A 16,020-nucleotide genomic window follows, 5' to 3' on the forward strand; every position below is an offset into this window, starting at 1 on the left:
CAAAGGAAGACCTTTCTCTCTGTCTCTCTCTCTCACTGTCCACTCTGTTTTTTTTTTTTTTTTTTGACAGGCAAACAAACAAAAAAACCTAACCTGCTCAAAGGTAGAGATTCTTAGACTGGATTTTTGAAAATGATCTGGCTGGAGGGTATTTACCTAGTAGTTCAGATGCCCACAACCCATATCAGAGTGCCTAGACTTTACTCATTGAACTCCTAAAGGTCTAAGGGTGGTGCTCCCAGCTCAGGGCAGGTTCCGGCTTTTGATTGCTTGCTACATTCCTTGATGCACCCCTGCCCCACCCAGTCCTCAAAGCCACAGATTGTAGAGGAAAAATCCTTGTTGGTGTGCATCTCTCTGACCCACTCCCTCCTGGTTCCAGCTTCCTGCCAGCACAGATCCTGGGAGGCAGCAATGATGGCTCAAGTAATTGGGTTCCTGACACAAATGGGAGAACTGGATTGCATTCCCAGATCTTGGCTGTGGCTTTGGCTCAGAACCACCCCCAGTCATTGTGAGCATCTGGGGAGTGAACCAGCAGATTGAAGCTGTCTCTCTCTCTCCCTCTCTCTCTCTCCCCCCTACTTTTTCTGTTTCTCTTCCTCTCAAGTAAAAATAAAAATGTTTAAAAATGAACTAGCTTTGTATATGAAACTCCAGGGGCCAGCATTCTGGTTCAACAGGTTAAACTATGGGTACCAGTTAAAATCCCGGCTGCTCCACTTTCCATCCAGCTCCCTGCTAATTGCCTGGGAAAAGCCAGAGAAGATGGCCCAAGTGTTTGTGCACCTGCCACCCATATGGGAGACCCAGAAGAAGCTCCTGGCTTTGGCTTGGCCTAGCCCTGGCTGTTGCAGCCATCTGGTGGGGACTGAGCCAGTGTTTTGAAGATTCTTTCTCACTCCCATCCCCTTCTCTCTTTATAACTGACTTTCAAATAAGCAAATCTTCTTTTAAAAAGAAACTCATTTCAAATATAATAAAGGTGGCTTAAAGGCAAAGGAATGGGAAAAAAACTACAAGACACAAATGAAAGGAAAATGTAAGTGGCTCTGTTAAAATCAGACAAAAGGGCTCTGAGGTTGTGGCTTAGCAGGCTGGCATGTTCCTGTGATGCCAGCATCCCATGTGGGCACAAGTTTCTATCGTGGTCGCTGCCCTCCATTCCAGGTCCTCCATTCCAGGTCCCTGCTGATGGCCTGGGAAAGCAGCAGAGGATGTCCAGGTACTTGGGCCTCTGCCACACACATGGGAGAGCCAGCCGATGCTACTGGTTCCTGGCTTCAAACTGCATCAGACCCAGCAGTTGCGCCCATCTGGAGACTGAACCAGCAAATGGAAGGTCTGTCTCTGCCTCTATCTCTGCCTCTTCCCCCGCCCCCTGTCTGTCTGTCTGTGTCTCTCTCCCCTCCCTCCATATCTCTGCCTTTAAGTACTAAAAAAATGACTAGATATAATTCAGGGCAAAGAGAATTGTCAGGAGAAAAGGCAAATATGACAGTGATCAGAGCATCAGTTCATCAAGAAAATTCTAATTTTGTAACAGAACAAAAGAACATAGAACTGCAAAATATAGAAGAAGAAAGTGACATAACTGGAAAGAAGCGAATTCACACCAACATTGTTCTCAACAGTAGAAGAAAAGCAGCGAGGTGTAGAGGGACGGCACTGAGACAGGACTGATCCAATGGGCGTGTGTACAACAGGCTGTGCAGCTGCAGTGTGGAGCATTCCCCAAGACAGGCCATGGCCTGGGCCATCATGGAAAGGAATTGAAATCCTGGAGTATGGTGTTTCATCATAATGAGGACATAGTAGAAATCAGTAAATATTTCTGGAAAGTGTTCAGATATTTGGAAATTGGCAGTTTTTGCAAACACTATGGCTGAAAGGAAGTTTCATGAAAAAAAATCGACTTAACAGAAGTGAAAATGCAGGATACTTCTACACAATACCATTGTTTAAAGAGGAAGTCAAGATAAATTACAAAATATTTAATTGGAAGATAATTCTACCTCATATCAGCATTGTAGGAGATAGCTAGTATTAAGCCTTTTATTTAAAATGAAGAAAAGGCTCAAATCAGTAATAAAGCAATGACTGGCTGAATGGCTGGGGAGTAAGTATTTAGGCTTTGTGGGCCACCTGGTGTCTGCTGTAATTAAACCCTGCCAATGTGGTACAGAAGCAACCATGGCCACTATGTGAACAAATGAGAGTGCTTTCAATAAAACCTTAATGAACCACAACAGGTGAGTATCTACCTGATGCCTGAAAGCTGTTTGCCAACTATTCCAATTTAGGTGCCAACCTAAGAAAGTCGAAGTAAGAGCGATTTAAGCTGAAAACGAGCATAAGGAAATAAACACTGAAGACAAGAGTGGAAAGTATGGGGTTGGAAACAGCAAGGCAGTGAAATCATTGTAGCCAAAGCTTTCGAGAGGCATAGAAAATATAATTACCCCCTTCATAGACAACATGAGTTTTCTGTGTAAGCAATCCAAAGGCATCTCATAAAAACTTATAAAACTGATACGTGGCTTTTAGAACATTCACAGAATAAAGGTTAACACTTAACATTCAATTGTATGTCTACGTGCTAGCAATGTACAATTGGAAATAAAATATTAAAAATACCATATACTATCTTGCCAATAAAAATGAAGTGCCTATGAATGTAATAAAAACAGGCACTGGGTATGCATGCTAAAGTCAGAAAAGGCTGAAGAACCCAAAGAGGACCTAAATAAATGGAGTGCTGTGCCCTGCTCTAGCAGAAGACTCAACATAGTGAACATGTCAGTATTAAAACTCCAGCCGTGGTTTTTGGCATAAACATACTCTAAAGGTACATGGAAGTACAAAAGGAGTAGCTTAAACATCAGAAAAGAGTAAGTTTGGAGGAGTTCCATGACATGATTTTAAGACTGCTATGCCGTAGTAATCAAGACAAGATAGTATCAGAAAAGTGAGACTCATAGGTCATTGGAAAGAACCGAGTCAAAAAATACACCTGCACGCATACAGCACCTGACTTTTAAAGTTGATGCAAAGCAACTCAGGGAAATAATCTTTTCAAATATTGGTGTTAGAAAAAAATTTCCATATATAGGGCTGGCGCTGTGGCTCAATTGGCTAATCCTCCACCTAGTGGCGCCGGCACACCGGGTTCTAGTCCCAGTCGGGGCGCCGGATTCTGTCCCGGTTGCCCCTCTTCCAGGCCAGCTCTCTGCTGTGGCCAGGGAGTGCAGTGGAGGATGGCCCAAGTGCTTGGGCCCTGCACCCCATGGGAGACCAGGAGAAGCACCTGGCTCCTGCCATCAGATCAGCGTGCTTGCCGTGGCGGCCATTGGAGGGTGAACCAATGGCAAAAGGAAGACCTTTCTGTCTCTCTCACTATCCACTCTGCCTGTCAAAAGAAAAAATTTCCATATATAAAAACTGAACCTTTATGTCTTATGTAGAATTTAAGTAATCATGTATGTAAATGTAAAATGTAGAACTATAAACCATTAGAAAACATGGAGGTGTACCTTCCTTAATTGGAGTTAGGCAAAGGGTTCTTGGATATGATCTCAAATATGCATTCCTTAGAAGAACTGGGCTTAATTAAACTTAACAAATTTTACTTTGCAAAAAGATAATATTAAAAGCATGAAAAGAAATAACAAGCCAGGGGAAAAATATTTGCAAATTCTCTTCCAAATGCAAGACTTGTATGCAGAATAAAGAACCCTCTCTCATAACTCAAGATAATACAATTTTTAGAAGTGAAGGTCTTGAAGAGACAGGTCACCAAACAAGATATAAAGATAACAAAGAAATGTATGAAAAATATGTTGGTATTGCACAGCAGTAGGAGCATTAAAACCTCGAGGTGCAATCATATTTATTAGAATGTGGCCTTTGCTTATGCAATGAAGCATTTACTTCTCCCATGACCCAGCTGTCACCCTCCAGGGCATTTATCCCACAGCGGTGAAAAGGCACCTTCAAGCAGAAACCGAGTCGTGAATGTTTATGGCAGCCTTATTAAGAGCTACGTGCTGGGAACGACCCAAATGTCCTTTGGAGAGTAACCAGATACATTCTTGTACACCTGCACCATGGACTGCTGCCCTTAACAGTAAGAGGAAGCAAATGACTGACACATGCAGCACCTTCGATGCATCTCAAAGGTTAACACTTTAAGCTAAGTGAAAGAAGCGGTCTCTAAAATTTGCAGAGTGCCTGATTCCAGTTTCAAGACATTCTCCAAAAAGATAAAATTATAATCGTGGCCAGTGGATCAGCAGTTGCAGTAGCTGCCAGAGGAATGCGCTGGGATCTGGGCATGTACGACTCTAAGGGGGAGAGACCCTGGTGTCTTGATGGTGGTGGGATGAACATGAATCTGTAAACATGTTAACATTTGAGAACTGTGTTCTAAAAGGGAGAAATGTCAGTTTTGCTATGAGACTTTAAAAAAGGAAAGACAAAAATTGAAAGCATTTTAATTCAAAACAAAGATTGTAGAACTGATGGTTCCAGTGTCCAGTGATCTTAGTTCTATCCCCGTCTCTTCAGAATTTCCAATATTTCCATTCCCAACCAATGCAAAGAAAGGAGAGAAGCCATTTATTGGCCTAGGATTGTTTAACTGGCTGGAAGAGAGCTGCTTCCACAGGGAATGCATTCTTCAGAGGTGCAGCTTTATTAAAACCTTCCCTCTATTAGATTTTTTTGGTTCTCAACACAGAATCTGCAAACTTGTTCTGAATTTCTGCTCAGTTTCTCCTTCAGACAGGCAGAGTTCCCCTACGGGGGGAGTGCCAGCATTCTCTAGGACTGGAGTTCCACCACTCACCAGGGCTTGTTGGGAGGCAGATTCTTGGGACTCCTGTGGTATCATCATTTTAGGTGCTGGAGCTGAGGAATGAGCATTGTAAAGACACTGTATCTGTGTCAGGGCGTGCAGGGTCCCTAATTGAGAACTCCTATAGGGTCAGCGATGTAAACTCATGAGTTACCTGTCTACGTGGGTTTCTCTCTCGCCTCAGCTGTATTGAAGCACAGATAGGTTTCCATGTGACCCTATTAAAGATGGCGCTGTCTTCCATTCTCTGGGTACCTCTTAGGTCCTTGCACCGAGGTCGCCGTGCAACATCCCCTTAGCCATGCTCCAGTCTCGTTGCTCATCTCACTGTGTGGGCTTAGCCTCTGCCTGCAGACATTGGCTGGCAGACGGGTTATTTCCAAAACTCAATTGCCTTGTTTGTGCCCGGTCGCTAGGAGCCTCCTTCTCAGTTGTTATACATTTTCATACAAGTTATTTTCATCACAATATACTTTGTGGTGGTTCAAGATTGTTTTTTGATTCTGCCTCAGATGTTTTACTTATAAGAATTTTTCCTCTAGGCCGGCGCCATGGCTCACTAGGCTAATCCTCCGCCTTGCGGCGCCGGCACACCGGGTTCTAGTCCCGGTCGGGGCACTGGATTCTGTCCCGGTTGCCCCTCTTCCAGGCCAGCTCTCTGCTGTGGCCCGGGAGGGCAGTGGAGGATGGCCCAGGTGCTTGGGCCCTGCACCCCATGGGAGACCAGGAGAAGCACCTGGCTCCTGCCATTGAATCAGTGCGGTGCGCCAGCTGCAGTGCACTGGCCGCGGCGGCCATTGGAGGGTGAACCAACGGCAAAGGAAGACCTTTGTCTCTCTCGCTGTCCACTCTGCCTGTCAAAAATGTTTCCTGTCAAACTACATCTGGATGTAATTAGTGTTGAATTTATAGAAATTCTTTTGCCCAAATGTTTCACTTATATTGTGCTTTATTTCTCATTTCTGTGATTTCTCATTTCTGTGTCCTGAATTTCTCATAGTGACTGTCGCATTGTGAATGTTCTAGATAGGCATATTGGTGTGGTGCTTCCTTCTCTTAAAAGACTGTTACCTGCCTCCAATAAGTAGGATTTGGATAAAAACGTTTTCTTTTTTGGAATTTTTAAAAGGATTTGTTTATTTGAAAGAGAGGGAGAGACAGGTCTTTCATCCACTGGTTCATTTCCCAGATGGCCACAGTGGCCAGGGCTGGGCAGGCCTAAGCCAGGAGCTTCTTCCAAATCTCCCACAAGGGTGCTAGGGGGACCCAAACCCTTGTGTCATCCTCTTTCCCAGGCCGTTAGCAGGGAGCTTGATCGGAAGTGGAGCACCTGGGACTTGAATCGGTGCCATCTGCAATACTGGCATCACAGGTGGTGGTTTACCCACTATGCCACAATGCTGGCTCCTCTTTTTAAAAATTTTTATATTTATTTTCATTTTACTTGAAAGGCAGAGACACCGAGAAATTTCCATTAATTAGTGCATCCCTAAATGCCTGCAACAGCCAGGGCTGGGCCAGCCTGAAGCCAGGACCCTAGACTCAGTCCACCTCTTCTGCCTCCCATGCTGTGCCTTAGCTGGAAGCTGGATCAGAAATGCAGGACTCTAAGCACACAGTCCGACATGGGATGTGGGCATTTCAAGCAGTGTCTCAATAGCTGTGCCAGCCTCCTACCTTAGCTAAAAACATGTCTAAAAAACATAAGAGCACTCCTTTTTAGTATGTTTACAAGTCAGTTTACAAGATGTGAATTGAGTAATGTGTTTGTGCTTTGGTAAGGGGAAATACAAGTTTCTGTTTAGAATAACACTTCCTAGGGGCTGGTGTTGTGTACTTGGTTAAGCCACTGCCTGGGACACCAGCATTCCATATGGCACCGGTTTGAGACCCGGCTGCTCCACTTCTGATCCAGCTCCTAGTAACGTGCCTGAGAAAGCAGCTGAGGATGGCCCAAGTACTTGGGCCCCTGTACCCATGCGGGAGATCCAGAATAAGCTGAGAACTGGCTTTAGCCTGGCCCTTGTGGCCATTTGGGGAGTAAAACAACAGATGGAAGATTCTCTTCCTCTTTCTGTATAACTCTTTCAAATAAATACATCATTTTTAAAAATACTTTTTAATGACTTATTTATTTGGAGGGCAGAGTGACAGGGATAGAAAGATCTTCCGTTCAAGAGTTTGTTCCTCATATGGCTGCAACAGCCACGTCTGGGCCAGGCCAAAGCCAGGAACAAGGAACTCAATCCTTGTCTCCCATGTGGGTTGCAGGGGTCCACATACTCGGGTTGTCTTCTGCTGCTTTCCCAGGCACATTAGCTGGAAGCTGGATTGGAAGTATAGCTGCTGGAACCAGAACTTGAGCTGTCATGTGAAGTAGTGGCTTCCCCACTGTGTGACAGTGCCAGTCTTTGGGATAACCTTTTAAAAGAAGCAGATTTGTAAAGAATTTTAAAGATTTAGGACCAACATGGCCCAACATGAAATAATTTAAAAAGTAATTTAAAAAATCTGATGTTATTAAACCTTTACTCTGTGCTAACCACTGCTCTAAGCACTTTATCCATACAAACTCATGCAGGCTTCCCCACAGCCGCTAAGGTACTGACGGTTAAACTCCTTTGTAGAGTGGGAGTAACAACGAAAAGATTTGAAGTAACTTGACTAGGAATTCAGACATGGAAAGGAAGAGCTTTCCTTGGCTGAGCATTTTAATGCATCAGCACCAGTATGTACTTTACTTCATTTTGTCTATAAATGGGCAGTGTAATCCCCAATGGAAGGTGAGAAAATTGGGGCTTAGAGAAGTGGCTTTCCCTAGCCACTCCAAGTAGAACGTAGCAGAGCAGAATTGTGACCCAAGGCATCTATCTGTAGCGCCCAAGCTCTCGGTACCTGTGCTGTCTTAGACCCTGTGGACACTCTTGCCCGTGGTCACTGGGGAAGAATCAGATATATATATAGTCCTGACCTTGGACTGGTGTTGATCACCTAGTCTCTGCTTTGTGTCTTTGTTCCTCCCAAAGAATGTCCTGGAATGATGCGGGGGAGGGGAAACACAATCTTGAGCTCTTTCACTTTGGAAAAGTTTTTTGGTCAGTACTCTGGGCCATTTATTCTTCAGCCACATGTGGCAAACTGGGAAGAGGCCAGGTGGTACAGGCCAATAAATATGTGTAATTATGTGAAAATTACATTTTTCATTTAAAAGCAAAATAGTAAACTTTTTAAAACTCTAGCTCACTAGATACAATAAATATGGATAAAACTCAGTGCCTACTCATTAAAACAAAAGTATTAGTGAAACAGAAATAAATGCATATATATATTAATTTCCAAATATGATAGAAAATATAGGGTATTTTGTTGTACCTGCCCTATTCACTCACAATAATCTCCAGTTCCAACCATTTTGCTGCAAATGTCAGGATTTTATTCTCTTTATGGATAGATATCTATATCTATATCTCTCTCTATATATATGTGTCCACATCACATTTTCTGTATCCACTCACACAATGATGGACTTCTAGGTTGATTCTGTAATTCAGCTGTTGTGAATATCACTGCAGTAAACCTAGGAGTCCACCTACTTTTTACTTTCCTGACTTCATCCAGAAGAGAGTGTCCTGGGTCTCATGGTAGATCTAATTCAGTCTTTTGAAAAACTTCCATACATTTTTTCCATCATGGTTGTGCAAATTTGCAATCCTCCTAACAGTATTAGAGTTTCCTTATCACATCCTTACCAGCATTTGTTACCTTGTCTTTTTGATAATAGCCGTTCTAATTGGAGGGAGATGGAAACTCACTGTGGTTTTCTGAGCATTCTTTCAAGTATTTGTTGGCCATTTGTATTTCTTTTGAAAAATGTCAACACAATTTGCCCATTTGTTAACTGGATTTTTGGTTTAATTTTTTGAGATCCACATATATTCTGGAACTAATCCTTTATGAGATGCATAATTTGTATTTGCTCGCATTCTGTCATTTCTTTCTTCACTCTGTTGATGGTTTCCTTTGCTTTGCAGAATTGTCTTAATTTGATGTAAACTCATTTGGTTATTTTTGCTTTTATTGGCTGACCTTTCAGGATCTTTTTATTATATATTTTACCTAAGCTGTACAAGTTTCATTTATTTCCCTTATACTGTTTTAGGAACATAGTGGCACCCCCCCCCATGACACCTCCCTCCCACCTGTGCTCCAACCCTTTCTTTTCCTCCCTCTCGGATTCCCACTCTTAATTTTTTATAATGATCTTTTTCAGTAAGCTTAATGACACATAATTAATCTTGCCCTAAGTAAAAGAGTTCAGCAAACAGTGTAAAGAGAAAACTAAACAAAAGTGTCTTCCTCAACAAACGAGACAAGGGCTATAAGATCATTTCTTCTCAAGATGTCTGTTTCCAATACATTGTATTTCTGGGACTCTATTACTATTAGTTGCTTCAGGTCAGGGAGAACATATGATCTCTTTGAGAATGGCTTATTTCACTAAGTATAATGGTTTCCAGTTACGTCTATCTTGTTGCAAATGGCAAGATTTTTTTTTCTTTTACAGCTGAGTAGTGCCACATAATGGTTATATACCATAATTTCTTTATGTGGTCATCAGTTGATGGGCAGCTGGGTTAATTCCATATCTTAGCTATTGAGAATTGTGCTGCAATGAACGTGTGGATACAAATAACTCTTTCATATACTCTTTTATTTCATTTGGGTAAATTCCCAAGAGTGGAATGGCTGGATCATATGGTAGGTCTGTATTCAGATTTTTGAGGTATCTTCATATTGTCTTCCACAGTGGTTGCACAAGTTTACTTTTCCAAAAACAGTGTATTAGGGTACCTTTTCCCCCACATCCTCACTAGCATTAATTTGTTGATTTCTGTATGAGAACCATTCTGAGGTGAGGTGAAACTTCATTGTGATTTGATTTTGCATTTCTCTGATGGCTAGTGATCCTGAGTATTTTCTTAACTGTCTGTTGGCCATTTGACTTCCTGTCTTCAAAAATGCCTGTTCAAGTATTTTGCCCATTTCTTAACTGGATTGTTTGTTGTTTTCTTGGGCTCTTTATAGATTCAGGCTATTAATCATTTATCAGTTGCGTAGTTTGAGAATATTTTCTCCTGTCGGTTGCCTCTTTGCTGAGTGTTTCTTTTGCAGTGCAGAAGTTTCTCAGCTTGATGTAATTCCATTTGTCAATTTTGGCTTTGATTGCCTGTGCTTCCAGGGTCTTTTCCAAGAAGTCTTTGCCTATGCCAATGTTGTGCTGAGCTTCCAAATGTTCTCTAATGATTTCATTTTGGGTCTCTGATCCATTTTGAATGGACTTTTGTGTAAGATGTAAGCTAGGGGTCTAGTTTCCTGTTTCTGCCTGTGGAGATCCAGTTTCCCCAGCACCATTTGTAAAAGAGACTGTCATTCCTCCAGGGATTTGTTTTAGCTCTGTTGTCAAAGATAAGTTGATTATGGATACATAGATTGATTTCTAGGGTTTCTATTCTGTTCCATTGGTCTATAAGTCTGTTCTTGTGCCAGTACGAAGATGTTTTGAGTATAACTGCCCTGTAGTATGTCTGAAAATTGGGTGTTCTTATGCCTCTGGCTTTGTTTTTGTTGCATAAGATTGCTTTAGCTATTTGGGATATCTTGTGTTTCCATATGAATTTTAGCTTCTTTGTTTCTAGATCTAGAAAATGTCTTTTGGTATTTTGATTGGGGTCACATTGAATCTGTAAATTGTTTTTGGTTGTATGGACATTTTGATGATATGGATTCTTCCAATCCATGAACCTGGAAGATTTCTCCATTTTTAATGTCTTCTATTTCTTTCTTTTAGCACTTTATTTTCATAGTAGAGATTGTTGGCATCCTTGGTTAAATTTATTCCAAGGTATTTGATTCACACTATTGTGAATGGGACTGATCTTTAAAGTTCTTTCTCGTGGCCAGTGCTGTGGCACAGTAGGTTAATCCTCCACCTGCAGTGCCAGTGTCCCATATGGTTGCTGGTTCTAGTCCTCGCTGCTCCTCGTCCAAAACAGCTCTCCACTGTGGTCTGGGAAAGCAGTAGAAGATGGCCCAAATGTTTGAACCCCTGTACCCACATGGGAGACTGGGAAGAAGCACCTGGTTCCTGGCTTCAAATTGGTGCAGTTCCAGCCATTGCAGCCATCTGGGGAGTGAACCAACGGAAGGAAGACCTTTCTCTCTGTATCTCCCTCTCACTGTGTGTAACTCTTACCTTTCAAATAAATAAATAAAACCTTAAAAAATTCTTTCTCAGCCGTGCCCTTTTTTTGTGTATACAAAGGCTATTGATTTTTCCATGTTGATTTAATATCCTGCTGCTTTGCCAAATTCTAAGTTCCAACAGTCTCTCAGTGGAGTTTTTGTATCCCTGTATAAAGGATAATGCATCTGCAAATATTGATAGTTTGATTTCTTCTTTTCCAATTTGTAACCCTTTGATTTCTTTTTCTTGCCTAATTGCTCTAGCTAAAACTTCCAGGACTATACTAGATAGCAATGGTGAGAGTGGACATCCTTGTCTGGTTCTGTACCTTAACGGGAATGCAAACAGTTTTTCCTCATTCAGTGGGATGCCAGCCATGGATTTGTCATATATTGCCTTGATTGTGTTGAGGAATGTCCCTTCTATACTCATTTTGTCTAAGGTTTTCATCCTGAAAGGATGTTATATTTTATTAAATGCTTTCTATTCATGTATTGAGAAAACCATATGGTTTTTGTTCTTCAGTTTGTTAGTGGGAAGTATCACATTGATTGATTCATGAATGTTGATGCTTCCATGCATAGCAGGGATAGTTCCCACTTGGTCTGGGTGAATGACCTTTCTGATGTGTTGTTGGATTCAATTGGCTAATATTTTGAGGATTTTTGCATCTATGTTCATCAGGGATATTGGTCTATAATTCTCTTTCTCTGTTGCATCTATTTCTGGCTTAGGAATAAAGGTAATGCAGGATTCATAGAGTTTTGGAGGTTTCGTCCCTTTCAGTTCTTTTGATTAACTTGAGAAGAATTGAAATTAGTTCTTCTTTAAATGTCTGGTAGAATTCAGTGAAGCCATCAGGTTCTGGGTTTTTCTTTGTTGGGAGGGTCTTTTTTTAAGATTTATTTATTTGAAAGACTTACAGAGAGAGGTAGAGACAAAGAAGTCTTCCATCTGCTGGTTCACTAACCAGATGGCTGCAATGGCTGGAGCTGTGCCGATCCAAAGCCAGGAGCCAGGAGCTTCTTCCAGGTCTCCCACACGAGTGCAGGGGCCCAAGGACTTGGACCGTCTTCTGCTATCCCAGGCCATAGCAGAGAGCTGCATTGGAAGAGGAGCAGCCAGGATTAAAACCAGCACCCATATGGGATGCCAGCACTTCAGGCCAGAACTTTTAACCTGCTGTGCCACAGTGCCGCCCCCCAGGAGGGTCTTTATTACTGATCCAATTTCCATCTTGGTTATTGGTCAGTTTAGTTTTTCTATGTCTTCATGACTCAATTTTGGTAGATTGTATGTTCTGGGAATCTGCCAATTTCTTCTAGGTTTCCCTATTTGTTGGTATACAGCTCTTTATAGTAATTGCTAAAGTTTCTTTGTCTTTCTGTGGCATCTGTCCTTAGATTTTCTTTTTCATCTCTGATTTTATTGATTTGTGTCTTGTCCCTCTTATTACTAGCCCCAGTAGTGTGTCAATATTACTTTTTCAAAAACCAAACAAACCCAGCTCTTTATTTTCCAATTTTTTTGGTATTTTTTTTAGTTTGAATTTTGTTCTCTGATTTTAAATATTTCTTTCCTCCTACTAATTTTGGGTTTGGTTTGTTATTTTCTAGATATTTTAGATGAATTGATAGCTCACTTATGTGATACCTTTCAAATTTCTTTATGTAGGTACCAATTGCTATAAACTTCCCTCTTAACACTGTTTTTGCCGTGTCCCATAAGTTTTGGAATGATGTATTTACATCTTCATTCGTTCCCAGAAATTTGATTTCTCTCTTGATTTCTTCTATGACCCACTGTTAATTTAGGACCATGTTGTTCAGTCTCCATGTGTTTGCATATGATCCAGAGATTCTTTTTTTTTTTTTTTTTTTTTTTTTTTTTTTGACAGGCGGAGGATTAGCCAAGTGAGCTACAGTTTCGGCCCCTCAGTCTGTATCTTTTAACAGGAGAGTTGAGGCCATTTATATTTAAGGTGCCCATTGCCATTTTTCCATAACTATCCCCATTTGACTTTGTGTTTCTTTTGTACTTCTACTGGGGGTTTTCTGCCTCCTGATTCTTTCATAAGATGGCTATTGCTCTGTGTTTCTGTGTGTAGCACCTCCTTAATCTTTTCTAAGGCTGGATGAGTGGTGGCAAATTCTTTCAATTCCTGTTTGTTATGGAAGGTCTTTATTTCACCTTCAATCATAAATGGGAGCTTTGCAGGGTACAGTATTCTGGGCTGATAATTTTTTTTGTTTTAAGACTTGGACTATATCTCACCATTCCCTTCTATCCTGTAGGGTTTCTGAGAAGTCATCTGTGAGTCTAATTGTAGATCCTCTAAAAGTAATCTGGCATTTCTCTCACGCACATTTTAGAATCTTTTCTTTATATTTTACTGTGGAAAGCGTGACTACAATATGCTGTGGTGAAGATCTTTTCTGGTCCTGTTTATTAGGTCTATGTGCTTCTTGTACTTACACATCCCTCTCTTTCTGCAAATTGGGGAAGTTTTCTGCAATTATTTTACTAAATAGGCCTTCTAGCCCATTCTTTTTTTCCATACCTTCAGGAACACCTAAGACCCATATGTTGGATCATTTCATGGTATTCCGCGAATCTCCAACACTGATTTTAAGTTTTCTATTTTCTTCTTGTGTTTTTTTCTCTGTAAGATTTTCAAAGATTTATCTTTTTTTTTTTTTTTTTTTTTGACAGGCAGAGTGGACAGTGAGAGAGAGAGACAGAGAGAAAGGTCTTCCTTTTTTCTGTTGGTTCAGCCCCCAATGGCCACTGTGGCTGGCACACCGTGCTGATCTGAAGCCAGGAGCCAGGTGCTTCTCCTGGTCTCCCATGTGGGTGCAGGGCCCAAGCACTTGGGCCATCCTCCACTGCACTCCCGGGCCACAGCAGAGAGCTGGACAGGAAGAGGAGCAACCAGGACAGAATCCAGCGCCCCGACTGGGACTAGAACCTGGTGTGCCGGCACCATAGGGGGAGTACTAGCCTATTGAGCCACAGTGCCGGCCAAGAATATTTTCTTCTAATTTGGATATTCATTCTTCTGCCTCACTGAGTCTGTTAAGGCTTTCCACCACATTTTTTATTTAATCTATTGTTATTCATTTCTAATATTTTGTTTTGATTTATCACCAAATCTCGATTTGATGGGAAAATTTTCATTCATGTCACGTGTGGCTTTCTTTAGTTCATGGATTTGCTTCTGATTGCTTTTGAGGAATCTGATGATTTTTGTAATTCCATTTCTGGCATTTCATGAATCTCTTCATCTTCACATTCTAATATTGAAATGTTGTGTTCCTTTGCAAGGGAGGGGGGTCATGGTGTCTTCCTTATTCTTGTACCTTGACTATCTGCTTTTATTTTTAGGCATTTGTGGAATTGTTGGATTTTTTTTTTAATTTGATGTTTTTTTCTTTGAGCCATGCCTCTGTGGCTTAGTGGGATGTCTGTACTTTCAGTCAATATGGGGACGTGTGGTAGATGTGTCCTGGGAGCACTGGTCAGTCCTCCAGGGTGGAGTGAGTAATCAGGGTATCACCCAAGTTGGGAGTGGTAGCTCTCCTCTTATTAACAAAAGGGGAGGGGGATGATCATCTGTTGGTGTGATCACGCTGTTACCCCCTCGTTTCAAGCTGAGCAGTGCCCGGGTGTCAGTCCCCAGTGTGTTCTGTGCTCATCCGTGTGGATGATCTTGTGCACCTCTCTGTGAACGTGGTTCCAGCTGCAAGGGGCTGCCCTGGCCACCAAGGAGTTGCTAGAGTGTGGCTCTGCACCCAGAGCTTTCCCAGAACCCCAGCTACACCCTGCCCCCTCACCCAGTCAGTGTTTTCACAGACTCAGTACTCAGTGCTCCCATGGTCATGGGGTGCGAGAGAGTCCACTCTGCCCCACTAGCCTTCTGTCCACAGAGAGACTGAGGGGTTTCCAGCACTGCTGCCCGTGTGTTTCGCTTGGTCTGATCGAGTTCAGTTCCCCCACCTAGACTCAGTCAGGGGAGAATGTGGATTCTTCCTTGTAAAAACCCTGTATCACAAGCATGCACAATACCCGTGGCTGCTTCCCTATTTCTTTCACGCTTGTGGCTGGCGGGTGCAAGAATCCCTGTGGGCAGCAGTTCCCTCCTGTGGGGCTGGCTCCCTCTCCCGTCCCGTTGTGGGGTGGGCGCAGCGGAGCTGTTGTCTCGATGGCTACGTAGGGGCAGACCCCACCGGTTGTCTCCAACTGCTGTGGTTGCCGCTGCCCACGGTCCTCTCTAGCTGCTGTGTGTGTGCAGAAGAGCTGGAGCAGCTGGAACTGTGTACGTCTGCAATGGCGCCCTCCTCCTCACAGCTAGCTGCAGGCGCTGGTGTGGAGGGGGTAGAAATGGACAGAGACATTGCTTTCCTCTCCCCCAGGTGAGCCATCACCCATCTCCCCTGAGGTTCCGGGCTGGACTCCAACATGGTGCAGTCCCTCCAGTTTTATCAACAGTGGCGTGGGCCGGTGCTGTCTGACCTCACCTTGCTCACCAGTGTGGGCTGCTGGGTTCTTTGTCATGTTCGTGTCCCATGCTCGTTGCTGCCCACCTGTGTCGTCCACGCAGGTCCAGCCCATTTCCACTGCGCTTGCAGGACTCTCCACTGCAGCCTTCTCTGCATCTTCTCCACCTCTCTTATTGCTAAGTTTGCGGAGCCTGGAGCAGACCTCCCTGTCGCTATTCCGCCATCTTGCCTCATCCAACACACTTGCATTCTTAATATTGGAAGGATGTGTCTTGAGGTCATGACACATTGAATGTGGGTTGTTCCTCCAAGTGTGATTTTGGTTTAAGCCCTGCGGAGTCTAACTGGCCAAACCCCAAATTGCTCATTTTCATGTACTGCACTTACAGTATCCTGAAATTAGGGACTTGTGAAGCATTGTT

The 16,020-nt window shown here is 42.7% G+C and overlaps 1 protein-coding gene across 4 annotated transcripts in view; it reads left to right on the forward strand.

Moving 5' to 3' along the window:
• MCTP2 (multiple C2 and transmembrane domain containing 2) overlaps window positions 1-16,020 on the forward strand; it is a 249,464-nt gene that overhangs the window by 52,151 nt on the left and 181,293 nt on the right. The gene's annotated exons all lie outside the window — the stretch shown is intronic.

Source organism: Oryctolagus cuniculus, chromosome 12 (assembly GCF_964237555.1).
Source record: "Oryctolagus cuniculus chromosome 12, mOryCun1.1, whole genome shotgun sequence".
Classification (NCBI taxonomy): domain Eukaryota; kingdom Metazoa; phylum Chordata; class Mammalia; order Lagomorpha; family Leporidae; genus Oryctolagus; species Oryctolagus cuniculus.